We start from the raw sequence: 13,887 nt of genomic DNA, 5'->3' as shown, positions 1-13,887 counted from the left end.
TTTTGGTACATATTTAGCTTATTTTTCTTACATAAATATGTACATATTTCACACCTTGATATTACATAAAAATCCGGTCCCTATAGATCACACATGTAAGTAGGCAGTCTCAACACAGTGTTCCAAACTCTGACAGTCTGTTGTGAACCCTAAAAGTTTTTTTTGAGGCTAGTGCTTCTTGATTAAAGCATAAAGATAAAATTTGTGGAGTTTTTCACTAAATTCAGCCATCTTTTTCCTGAGCCATTCTTTCATGTCTTTATTCAGCACATATTTATGTGGAGAATTGTCATTTGAATGGAGTGATAGAGTGCATTGTCCATTATTACGTCTGACCTAGGAGGACGATTAGAAATAGTTACTCATTAACCTATTTCTCAAAATTAACTTGATTCATTTGTCTATGGAATCTCCACTCGCTGAACATGAGTTGTATGTTGCTGAAAGTACCATTTCTGTTGCCTGTGTGTAGGACAATAAGCCTATTTCTTGCACTGTGATTTGTGTGTAAGCCGAACTCTTCATCTGCAGGTCAGCATATTTTTAAAAGTTAAATTGATGGCAGCAGGTAACATCAACAAGCACTTTCCTCTTAGACTGGCACTTCACCGATTTATATAATCCATCCTTTTGAACAATGTATTCACATCACAGAAAATTAATTTTATTCCTGATAACAGGTAAAAGTTTACCCACTGTTGTGACTATTTTCACAGATGTAGAAATCATGGCTGACGTTTTTAATAACTCTTATCGAAGTCATCAACAAAAACAACTGTATGATGTTTGCTGAGTTCGTGTTTTCTAATAGTTGAGAGCACACCATCAGGGCGATTTCTTTCTACTTGTATTTTATCTTCTCTTATCTGCTTCATTGTACACCAGTGTAATATGCTGCTCGCTTAGTGGCTTAAGTAATTATATGTAAGGCACTTGTTCTTTACCTCTTCATCATACATTTCTATTATTTTTGCTATTAATTCACGCCCTTTGCAGTGAGTAACTTATTTTTCTTAATAGAGGTGACATGTTTAGGCACACTATAAGTTAATATAGGGCCTACTAATTTACACACAAACACTGCAACGAAACTTAAAAATCTTGATTCCATACTTTTTTAACACTTTGTATCACTTAGAAATTAAGTTATTTTAACACCTGGAAGTTGTTACTGTAACTAAATTCTTAAGGGGAGAGGACGGTATTTTATGATAAAAATTGAGTGAATTAAAAAAAAATTCTTTAAAATACTGTGTGCACAACAGTTTGTGGGTATTTGTGCCCTTATCGGATGTGGAGACACCATTTTTAAAGTTCCTACGCTCTGGGTTTTTAAATCACATGCCCACTTTGATTTTTGTTTCCGGTAACTTCATTTTTTTGCTACATTGTCAGACAAAAATGGATATAATTTCTGAACTATTAAAGATACACGCATGAAATTCAGAACACACATTCTCTAGACTATTAGGAATCTTTTCTCTGTAACAGAATTTTTCTGATTAATTTCATTTTAAAAATATGCCTGTCTGTTTTAAACTTTAATTGTTTATTTTACAAAAATGTAGAGAATAATATAAAAAACACTTTGTATCACTTAGAAATTAAGTTATTTTAACACCTGGAAGTTGTTACTGTAACTAAATTCTTAAGGGGAGAGGACGGTATTTTATGATAAAAATTGAGTGAATTAAAAAAAAAATTCTTTAAAATACTGTGTGCACAACAGTTTGTGGGTATTTGTGCCCTTATCGGATGTGGAGACACCATTTTTAAAGTTCCTACGCTCTGGGTTTTTAAATCACATGCCCACTTTGATTTTTGTTTTCGGTAACTTCATTTTTTTGCTACATTGTCAGACAAAAATGGATATAATTTCTGAACTATTAAAGATACACGCATGAAATTCAGAACACACATTCTCTAGACTATTAGGAATCTTTTCTCTGTAACAGAATTTTTCTGATTAATTTCATTTTAAAAATATGCCTGTCTGTTTTAAACTTCAATTGTTTATTTTACAAAAATGTGGAGAATAATATAAAAATTCTGTTACAGACAGTTTGTTGAGCATATTTTTATAAGTAAAATATAAAAAACTGTTTAAATTTATCTTTAAAAATATAGTAGTTTAGATATATCGGTTTTAGCAAAATCCTGCATTGAGTACATTTATTTTTCAAATCTGGGCCCCCAAATAATATTTTCAAAATATTTGTATTTGGTTGAGTTGCTATGACAATGAGCTCTCTACATACAAAAAAATAATTTTTTACACCAAATAGGAAAAAAGTTTAAAAAATATTGTGTCCTCTCCCCGTAAGTGAAACTTATATCATAACAATAAATAAAATAGTAAGTTACACTTATAACTCTACTCTCAAGCTCTAAATTTAAGTAAAATAACTGGAGATAACTAGCAATTGCACGACCATAGTCAACTTGATGCAGGAACTGAATGAGAGAAACTCTGCAACATATTTTCTCAAACCCCATTGTACAGATACCTCAAACTAGCAAGCTGTCTCGTTCGCGCATAGAGCACTTCTCCCCTACCACTGTCCGCCTACTGCTGTGCACTGTGGACTAGAACGGTACAGCTCAGTTCTAATAACAGTTGAGAAGGCTGCATAGGGAGGGTACATCTTGAATACATTGTCAAGAGGTCAACTTTTCAGATAATATGACTATACCTGGGTATCGGAGCCTAGGTGGGTCCCCTCCGTTAGCTCTACTACTTCCCCTTTCCAGGCAGCTTCCTAGTTTGAGGCATCTGTAGGTCTGTACATGAAAGGTTAAGAATTTATTTTTGATACAAGGCTGATATGATTAACTTCTTTACATTTCCACCTGTTCTGCCGGAAAGCACATGATTTTCAAGAACTATTCTGTAATTAAGCACCAGTTTCGTCTGAATTATCCAGAGTTACAACATGTCATTCTCTTCCCCGCCCCCCTTTTTTTATCTAACACAGACATCTTCAGATGAAATTTCGCCACTCATTTATAAATAATGTTGTTTGTTCAGGAACTCTTCCCTTGACTAAGATTGCTTGATGAATATTTCACACATAAATGTTCGCTGTTGAAGATAATACTTCTTTTTCACAATAGCCTCATAAGTAATGTTTTGGAAAAAAATTTTAGTTGGGGTGTGTTAGGGTAGAAATTAATCTTATCTTCAAAATAAAGGCTACGAAATTCTATAGTTACCTTTCATCACATTTGTTATCATGTGACGATATCAGTTTTTGGGTTTTGATGCAAAGAATTCAGTGTTACCTATTTCAACAGCTTCTAAATTTTGGAAATTTCTTCCATGCAGGAAGTGGGCCATAGATTGAAACAGATAGCAGTCAGAAGGTGCAAGATCAGGGCTATATGCCAGGTGTGATAGCAGTTCGATTCATGGTTGTTTGAACTGTATGGGACCTCACATTGTCCTGTTGCAAGATAGTTCTATTTCAATTAACCAATGCCAGGTACTTCTGTCCCAAAACTTATGAACTCGTTTTAGCTGTTGAGAATAAAGATCCTCATCGACTGCACATCTGTTAGGAACAAATTTCCAGTGATGCACACCTTCAAAATTTCACCAGACACACATTACTTTGGGGCTGAATTGATTTTGTTAAATGACGACTTTGGCAGGCTGATGGAGATCCAGCCACTGTTTCGAGGTCTCAGAGTTGCGGTAATATATCCATTTTTCATCAGATGTGACAATTCTCATGATAAATGTCATCCATGGTACTAGCAATAGTAGGCTGAAGACATATCCATTCTGTGTTGAGCCTGTTAAGGTGTCAGTTCGTGAGGTATAGATCTATGACTTTATGATTTTCTAAGTATCTTAATATGGTGTTGTATTGTATCTTTTGAAGCACCAAATTCTTTGGACAACCTACAGCTACTCTTTTGTGGATTTTAACTTTGTGTGTATTCTCATATTCCATATCTCAGGTCTTGCAGAACGTTGTAAAACTTTAATGTCTCCTTTTCGATTATTGGAATGCTGAAACTATTGTGCTACACACTCACTAATGACCTCTCCATCCTCGAGACTTTGAGCCATGGCAGCACTTCTATAATCTCGTTTCCATTAGTGCTTTAGAAGGACTTTAATCTTACATTACACCTCTATTTTATTTTCTTTGTATTAATAAATTGACGACTGTCACGTGCTCACAATATGTAATAACCAAGCTGCGGATTTTTAGGCACTAAAAACAGTTGAAATAGGCAGGCAAAATAGGCATTCAAAATTCTAAAATAGGCTTTTAAAAAGGCACTAAAAATGTCTAATTCTTAATGGCTAACACGACCAAAGTGTACCATCATACACTAGTTTCTATAGGAATGTCATTATGGCAGTGAATAACTAAATATTCTTCCAAATTTTGTAATGAGAACTGGTGTCTAAGAATGTTCTTAAATTGAGTAATCCTCTCCACTTCACATGAAGTGATAGGGCAATACTTCAGGGATCCAATCTCAGCTGGGGACCAAACCAGTGGGAACGCAGTAATGTGAATGTCTTTTCCAATCAGTGCTTCTGATGACTTTTGCTTTGGCATATCTCCACGGTATATTTCACGTATTACAGCAGAAAACTTAACTCCATACACAACTAACAAACTCACAAACCGGATGCACAGTTTAAAACAACTACCCCAGTTAACTACCACCATTTACCACCAATAATTCACGCGGCATTGGAATAATGCAATCCCCGAACTGTATGCTCTGCAATCTTAATGAAGAGATGGATTGTCATCAACTGAGAAACTGTCCAACCCTTCACTCCTCCTCCGAAGTTGACCGTTACTGGGAAGAAAGGATGAAGATGCCGTATTTTAGTTAGCTACAACTTTCCTATTATAGTTTTTTGTTGTTGTTTGTTTGTTTGTAATCAATGACTCCATTGGTCATGTATACGCCATTTGCAAAGTAATAAATAGATAAATGATTCACGTGGCTTTCGAAATGCATTTTTTCTTATTGGTTGATTTTAAATTATTTGGTTTCTCTGCGCTCTGGTAGCAGTAAAACGTAACACACAGAATTATCTATAGTTCTATATCACTGCCCTCTGCTGAATAAAAAAGAAACAAATTACAGATTCAAGAAATATCGATAGAAAGGTCAATAAATTCAAGTATAATATAAAATACGGATATTTAGGCAACTTTTAGGGATTTATAACCAAATAGGCATTCTGTATGGTTGTGAAACTTGAACTCTCACTTTGAGAGAGGAACAGAGATTAAGGGTGTTTGAGAATAAGGTTCTTAGGAAAATATTTGGGGCTAAGAGGGATGAAGTTACAGGAGAATGGAGAAAGTTACACAACGGAGAGCTGCATGCATTGTATTCTTCACCTGACATAATTAGGAACATAAAATCCAGACGTTTGAGATGGGCAGGACATGTAGCACGTATGGGAGAATCCAGAAATGCATATAGAGTGTTAGTTGGGAGGCCGGAGGGAAAAAGACCTTTGGGGAGGCCGAGACGTAGGTGGGAAGATAATATTAAAATGGATTTGAGGGAGGTGGGATATGATAGTAGAGACTGGATTAATCTTGCTCAGGATAGAGACCAATGGGGGGGCTTATGTGAGGGCGGCAATGAACCTCCGGGTTCCTTAAAAGCCAGTAAGTAAGTAAGGCATTTACTAGTGAAATAGGCAGTTACAGGCACTATAGAATTCGCATATAATTCTCACAATGTCTTAAAATGGATATGTTACCTAAAAGCTTGTGCCTTGAGATTAAGGCTTAAAATAGGCATATAGGCATAAATCCACAGCTTAGTAATAACCATAGCAGCATCCTGTAAATTGCATTGCTCAACTAAAGAATGTCATTAAAATCTTACAAAACACCAAACTTAAAAAACCGACTTCTCTTATGAGATGAGCTAATATTACGCGTCAGCTACATTTATTTGGTCCACCAATCAATGCTAACCTGTCTTAACATGCATTAATTCTGCAGCCAACAGAAGTGGAATACTAGTGAAGGGGGAGAGAATTCCAGGGGCATGTGTAAAGAATTTAATTCAGTACAGATTAAGTATGATTTCTTTTAATTCTTGTGTCCTGTAACTAATGGCATTTTTTGTTTTGTTTTAGGTGGCAAAAGCAACATACGCTTCCATTGGTTTGTTGATTTTATACTTCAGTTTGAAGCCTAAGAAGAAGCCTGCCACTAGCTAAAAATTATGAAATATAATTTTTGAAAATTATAGCTGTATGTTAGTTGTATATATGCCCACATTGCAACTTAAATCTTATTAATTTTCTTTTCTCATGGGATGTCTACACGAAACATTTGTAATACGTTTTAAATGGAAAATAATGGCTTTATTATGAAGAAAATTGCGTTGTTCATTTTCTAGTGCTATTACTTTTATATGCAGTGAAATAGTACAAATGCTATTTCATTTGTCATATAAACTTGGCAGACTGTTGCATGAATGTGTCTACAATTTTGCTATACAGATGTAGTTACTTATTGATTCTAGTTTGTATGTTATAAGTTGTACACTAAATTATTAAATTCTAAGTGATATTCTCAATAGAGAGAATTTGATTACAATAAAATTAGATGTCACTATTGAGGGCATTAATATGTTGCAACTAGTTTTTTTTAATTCGTTATTATTTAAAATATTACCTCACAAATGCACATACAGATTCCTCTATTATCCTGTTAGTTGGCATAACATTTCGTCTTTGTTTTTGAGCAACCTTTCTTCTGCTGGAATGAGTTCAGCCAGAGTTGATTCCTGATGGACGAAGTCATTGTTACCAAGGTATGAACAAGGTTGTTTGTCTGTGATACAAGTTGAAATTACCTTCAAATTTTAGTTGCAATTTTCAGTAGGTTTTTTTTTTTTTTTTTTTTTTGTGCAAATAGTAAATTTATATACCAATGTATACAAACATAACAAGTCATGGCTGCCATGTGTCCCTCTAAGGTGATGAGGGGAAATGATTGTTTGCTGTTTGCGTGAGTGGACAGCATGGAGAGTGATCATCAAGGACAGCACTGGACGACATGGTTTCTGTGGAAAGAGGGTGTAAACACTGCACATATTCATAGGCGATTGGTGGCAGTGTATGCTGAGCATGCACTGTCACGAAAAACTGTGTACAACTGAATGTATGGCTGGAAATGTGGCCGCACATCAACGGAGAAGGGAACCAGTTCTGGAAGGAAAGTGACTGTGACAACGTCAGTCAACATCTCAGAGTGGAGCGGCATATTCTGGAGAACAGGTGCATTACATTCTCGGAACTGGAGGCGGCCACAGGACTTGCCAGAATCACTCTGCACTGCATAGTGGATGAACACCTTAACATGGATAAATATATAAATAAATATATATTTATCCATGACCTTAAGATGAGGAAGGTGTTTGCCAGATGGGTCTCCAACAGAAGTCTGCATTGGATGTTTTCGCTCAAGCACCAAGTAGTTCATAGCATAATCCGATAGGTAGCGCACATGCATGATGGGTAAAACTGTCACGAGCGATAAATCCTCGAACGGTATAAGCCGAGCGTTAGACATTCGTTCTTGTTACAGTGATGAACTGTGTAGTAACATCATAGATGTTTATCATTTCAAAACTTTACAGTGTTTAACTAACCTCTCCATAGTACAACTACAAAACTTGCTTTAAAATGTAATATAAATGTTGTAGGTAAATGTTTTTTTTTTTTCCCCCACACAGGAGTGATTTTGTTTTTGCCACATCTGATAGATGTTATTGGATGTAAATGTAATTATTATAAATGGAGAACACAATCACGATAATGCAAGTTTTCTAGTAATAATAATAATAATAATCTCTAATAATTAGTGTATCAATCTTTGCGTCTGTAACAGTTGTGGAGCATGATTATTCGTTTTATTATATTTTCTGTGACGTTATCTCTGTACTAATATTGTTATTAATCTACTGCTATATCAGTAATATTTTGTAAAACGTTTCTACATTGTCGCAGTATATAGGCGGAACACTATGTATGGACTTATCATTATATATGTGGTAAATAAAATATTGAATAATTATTAATTAGCAATAATAACTGTATATCGAAGTTTTTCATACTATTTTATTTATAAATTCATGTTCCAGTTTTGGTATATTCCATTGACTGTTCCATTAAACGTTTGTCATAAACGCAGAAAATAAAGCCTTATTTTTACCGTGTGAGCAAAACATATGTGTATTTTATCTGTCGCCTTCCATACAAGATAAGACGTCGGTGAGATGACCTTGTTACTGTGCTTCTATTTATTACGAGCGTATCACAACCGATCGTATCTCACTCGAGAGTGCGACACTCGACCGTTTAACTCCAATGCAGCACTCTGGTCTCCAAGTTCCTGACTGCAGCACACTGACAATAGCGCAAAGACATGAGTCGTGATCTCCTATGCCACAGCCAGGATCCAGAAGGCTTCATGTCCAAACTCGTGACTGGCGATGAGACTTGGCTCCCTTACCATGAGCCAGAGGACTGGCCATGGGATTACCTGACATTCTCGTTACAGTTGGGTAAAACCTATTTAAAAAATCAGACATCCAAGCAGATTTGAACCCACATGAGAGCATCTCCCATCTTCATTAAGGGTGTAGACAACTACTAGAGCATTTAGGCACAAATAGCCCATAATGTGCTCCATAGACTAGAAATCCATCCAGGAGACTGCAGTGGGTGACCAGCTTCATGGTGCTGAATTTCTTTTCCCAAGATATTGATGCCAGATATGTCTTAAACCTGGATAATCTAGTAGAATTTCAGAATTTGAGATGACTCCATCCATCCCACATGAGCATAGCCTCAGATCTTGAGTCCAATTCACAACTGTCTGAGCTATGCTTGTGGCTAGGTAGCTGCATTGGTTTAATATTAGTTTGTTGAAATACTGCTTCATGGCGTAAGCTTAAGGGAAATAGGGTGTCAGGATGTAAGTAGGAATATGCAGAAATGATTTCCCTTGAGGGTTCGGTGTGGTGGAGGACAGAAGAGTTGTTGAAAGCTGGGACTGTCAGTTGGAATATAATAATTTGCGACAGCTAACGTGAAGGGGATTGTAACTGCTACCATCAGTTTCCAGTTGGAGTGTAATCACTTTCGATGGCCAAATGCATTACCGTTATTCACTATTGTCATGGTGAGACTACAGACATTATATAGGTATCATCTGCCTCTCACTATCAGTAGAACTAAACTAGAGTGATGATTGTCATCAGTTATGATTAGTGGTTTCTCTAAATGCATTACATATACTATGAAATTAATCTACTGCGTGTTCAGTTCAAAGTGTGTCATGGCTCGCTGTATGCCATCATGTGGCTAGTCGATGAGCCTAGAGAATTCAATCTTCCTACACTTCCGCAGTGGTGTACTACCTAGCCTAGCAGAGAAGTTGCCTAGCAAGTACGGCATTCATTCTGAAGAGTACTTACCGATATATACGGTAATGCCGGTAATGGCAGGAATGTGAACTGTTTGTAAACACGTAGTGAGGCGAGTTTTTCTTACTGTCGGAATATGGGTAGAGGGTTAAGACGATTACTTACGTATTTGTTGACATTAACTACGACAGTCAACATGGACACGGAGCATTTGATTTATACTGCGGAATGTTGCCGTACGCAACCGATGATAACAAATACCCTGCGTACGACTTGCCCGCGCAAAACACAGTTCGAAAGAGGTTATGGTAGCACACAGACTTTACAGACAGCCATCTGTTACTACGACGTTCAAGTTTATACCATACACGTTCTGAAGTTCAGATTGAACACCTTGATTAATAGGCAACTTCTCTGACATAAAAGCTGAAACTTGCTTCAAATCCCTGATTCACAACAGTGACGTCATGACACACTTTGAAATGAACACCCAGTATATTTCCCCAGGATTCACAATGACATTGACACATTACATATATATAGTTTATTATAGAACAACCTGAATTTACAGATTGCCAAAAAAGACAAGGTAAACAAAAATAGGACTTATGATGTAAGTTTATATATAATAAACGAAGAAAAATATACTAAATTAAAATGAAGTAAGAGATAAAAAATAACATCTAATGTTACATATAAAAATTATTATATAAATGATTTTGTAATATATGCAAGGGCTCTGTAATTACAATTATAACAATGCCTTTAATTTTGTTAATGGGTAGTCCAAGACTTTTCAAATTTCCACAAAATAGTATGGTATAGTGCCACATGCTCCCACCATCAATCTAAACATCTGTATCTCACTTAGCTTGTATTTTGCTTTATAGTAGTTCAATGTAGGCTCATAAATGCTTCTCTTCTTGTCGTTCACTTCCTCAGGCTGATCTTTGTGATGTTGAAATCTAATGGTAGGGTCGAGGATGTATCCTTTAGAACTATTTTCTTCAAAAGCAATGCAATCGGTCCTATAATAACTCATACCATGGCACAACACATGAAGTGGGCCAAAGATCGAAACAGATGGTAATCAGAAGGTGCAAGATCAGGGCTATATGCTGGGTGTGATAGCAATTCCATTCCAATTTCTGGATTTCCATGGTTGTTTGAGCGGTAACGAGATATTGTTTGCTTTGTTATCTCAAGTCACTGACGTACGGCACGTTGTCCTGTTGCAAGATAATTCTATTTCAATTAACCGTTGCAGGGTACTTCTGTCTCAAACTTTACGAACTCGTTCTAGCTGTTGAGAAGACTACTAATTCGTGACAATTCTTGAAGATTTTGTTTAATAACGCAATGCATAGACATTTAGCCATTTGCTACTGCCTACTTTTGGTGATTATGGATTGACTGCAATATTAAGGCCCATATGTACAGTTGTAGCCTTTAGGGAAAGTTGAAGTATCCTTAGCATTTCGCAGAAATTTCGTGTGCAGAGTTAAAACCTTGAAGCAGTGACAAGACAAGAAAGAGGACCAAAGGAGGAAGGCTGATAGGTGTCTTCTCGCCTCCTTATTCTATTTACGTTCATAATGGCCGCATTCCTGCACAACGATTTGATTGAGTTTCTCGACTTTATTGAAGGAGATGGAAAAATTGAACGTGAAAAATAGCTTCCAGGAAGATATTTAAGGGACATGAAAAATCCACTTGAATGTTATGATGGCCAATCTTTTAAATGGTACAGATTCTCAAAGAATACTGTTACTGAAGCTAATTTGCCGTTTATGCACAATGAGGCCTTCCTTTTCCTCCAATTCTGTAAAATCTATCTGCACTCAAATCTTATGCAACTGGAGATTTCCATGTAAGTATAATTTCAGATAAGGCATTATGCTTTTAGGTTAGGTCACATTGTGTTTAACAAGTAGGACTTCCTTCAGTCCTGCAAATTCTCTGCACTCAATGCAACTGGAGATTGCCAAGGAAGTATAATAATTACAGATAAGGCATTATGCTTTTAGGTTAGTTTTTTAATGCACTAAAATTATACGGATTTTGAAAAATATTACAATATATTTATTAGAACGAAATAGAATTATATATATACACACACACACACACACACACACCTACATACAGGTAGGTAATTTATCCTTTCAAATATCTTTAACTTCAACTTGTTTATGTATTTCTAATCTTGCTTTGTGTGGTATACCATTTTTGGCAGGATTTTATTCAAAGGATTTAATTTTGGAAATAGTATCTTATACACCAGGGGCAGCTCGTCCATAAGAGCTGCGGAGCTGCAGCACTCCCTGTTTTAACAGGAAAATAAAAATAATATGTATTTTAACTTGTAGAAGAATTGTTACAGCTTTATTGGTAAATTGCTTTATATTTCATCTGGCCGGGAAAATGTACTATTACCTTATGCATAATCTTTTTGCGCGTAGACTGTACTGGAATTGACACTGCATTCAAAGTCGTCCTGGGATCTGAAGGGTGAGACAGCTCATAGAGAGTGTGTCTTGCTTGGTCAGGAGGTAGAGAGGTGAAGGGAAGCAGAGGGAAACGGCCGCTGTTTAAAACCTGTATTTCGCTGCAGTGGCTTGCAGAGCTGGGTGACAAGGGAAGATCTTTCCTCCCCTCCCACACCGCTATTGTAATGCTGCATGAAATGGATTCTCTATTCGCTTGAAACTTAATGACAACATTTTTATTTTCCCTTCACATACTTATTCTTGTAGAATCTTATCGAGTTAATATAATGAAATTAATATTCTCTTTTGCCTTATTATTATGTATATATCCAGCCTCCAGCAGAACCTAATATTTGCCTTAACTCAAAATGATTGCACGAGTAGAATCCTTTTGATATAGCACGTAAAATATGAAAGAGACTTCTTTTCCAGTTTTAGAATATTGTTGACCATCAGTATATCTGAGTGTTGCTTTGGTGTGACAACTTGGTATCGTAACTTAATCAGTGCAAATGTGCAAGCATGAGTGTGTGTGAATTACAGAATATTAATTTTATTTTTCTCAACTTTCCTTTGCAGAGAAGACTGATGTAATGAAATGAAATTAAAGGGTCGTCTGTTACCCGACTTAAATCTTACTCAAGCTTTATCCAGCTGAAATAGTGCATTTATGTAAGGAAGAATAACAATGAAATTTACGCTAAGCATTTGTGGTTACGTGGATATGAACAAAAAAATTCAGTATTTTGTTTTCCTTGCCTTCTCTTCGGTGGTGATACTGCATAGACTAGGAATGGTGTGACAGTCTCACCTGAAAAATGTTGTTTCGTTGGCTATGTTAGGCAAAACTAATATTTCTGCGCAATTATGTGAAGCGAACAGAACAAACATTCTCAGACATAATCAAGAAGTGAGAAAAAATCGTGAAATTATTTTTAAAAGTATTGATTTATCAAATTTTTGGCCAATATGAACTTCCCCTTAGGGAACATGATGAAAAAACGATTCGAAGAACCCTGGTGTTGCTATAGTTCGTGAGTAATCTAAACCAGCCTCTCCAAAATCATTTGGAACATGCCACTGTTTAAAGGTAATTCTAAAACAATTCAGAATGAACTGGTAGATTGCTTGTTGAGTGTCTGCCGATCTGAAATCCAGACTGAAATCGATGGTATTAGTTTTTTTTTTTTTTTAGCGATTATGGCAAATGATGCCACAGACATCTCCCAACTAAGTCAGGCAGTTTTGGTTTTTCGATATGTAATCCATTTATTTTTGTCCTATACTTATTAGTAATGATATCAAGAAGCGAAATTTGTATGTACCAAAATCTACTGCAGCTCCCCCAATCCACAAGTTCACGAGCAGCCACTGATATACACACATACACAGAGGGTGCCAAAAAAATGTATACACACTTCAAGCAAAGAAAAAACTATGTTAACATAACAAACTGAATTCACACAAACAGAAAATGAGCACTAATCATCTTAGACTTTTACAGTTACAACAGTTGTTCAAAATGCCCACCATGGGTGTCGACACACTTCTGAGTACGTTGAACTACTTTTCAAGCAATGTTTGCAAAAGTGTCCTCAGCGATTGCAGCACTTGCCATTTCAATTTCTTTCCGAAGTGCTGCCAGTGTAGCTGGTTTTCTATGGTATACAACATTCTTAAGAGTCATATGCCTTTTTGAAATCCACGAATAACTGATATACTGTACCCTTATACTCCCATTTTTTCTCCAATAATAATAATAATAATAATAATAATAATAATAATAATAATATATGTATTTAAAACAATACAGTATGTAAAAAGTCCATTCATAAAAAAGTATGTTATTTTATTTTGAATAAGGTGCTTATGTTTACTTTTTATGTCTTCATGTTACCTATTATTTGCAGTGTATTAGGTACTAGTACCGTACTTTTTATAATGACAGTCAAAATTATCAATT

General features: G+C 35.8%; 1 protein-coding gene and 1 long non-coding RNA gene across 2 annotated transcripts in view; both read left to right on the top strand.

The window, feature by feature from the left end:
- The window catches only part of LOC138705217 (platelet binding protein GspB-like), a 57,731-nt gene extending 51,526 nt beyond the window's left edge, over positions 1 to 6,205 (top strand). Inside the window, exon 5 of the mRNA XM_069834025.1 lies at positions 6,137 to 6,205. The gene's annotated coding sequence lies outside the window, so the exon portion shown is untranslated. The remainder of the gene's footprint in view (positions 1 to 6,136) is intronic.
- A 13-nt stretch (positions 6,206 to 6,218) lies between these two features.
- LOC138705219 (uncharacterized) lies at positions 6,219 to 8,235 on the top strand. The gene is made up of 2 exons (XR_011333665.1): positions 6,219 to 6,819; positions 6,985 to 8,235. It is a non-coding gene; the product is annotated as an uncharacterized lncRNA (long non-coding RNA).
- Positions 8,236 to 13,887: the final 5,652 nt, after the last annotated feature.

Source organism: Periplaneta americana, chromosome 8 (assembly GCF_040183065.1).
Source record: "Periplaneta americana isolate PAMFEO1 chromosome 8, P.americana_PAMFEO1_priV1, whole genome shotgun sequence".
NCBI classification, from domain to species: domain Eukaryota; kingdom Metazoa; phylum Arthropoda; class Insecta; order Blattodea; family Blattidae; genus Periplaneta; species Periplaneta americana.
The sequence above is the reverse complement of the archived record's forward strand: the minus strand, read 5'-3'. Positions and strand labels throughout refer to the sequence as shown.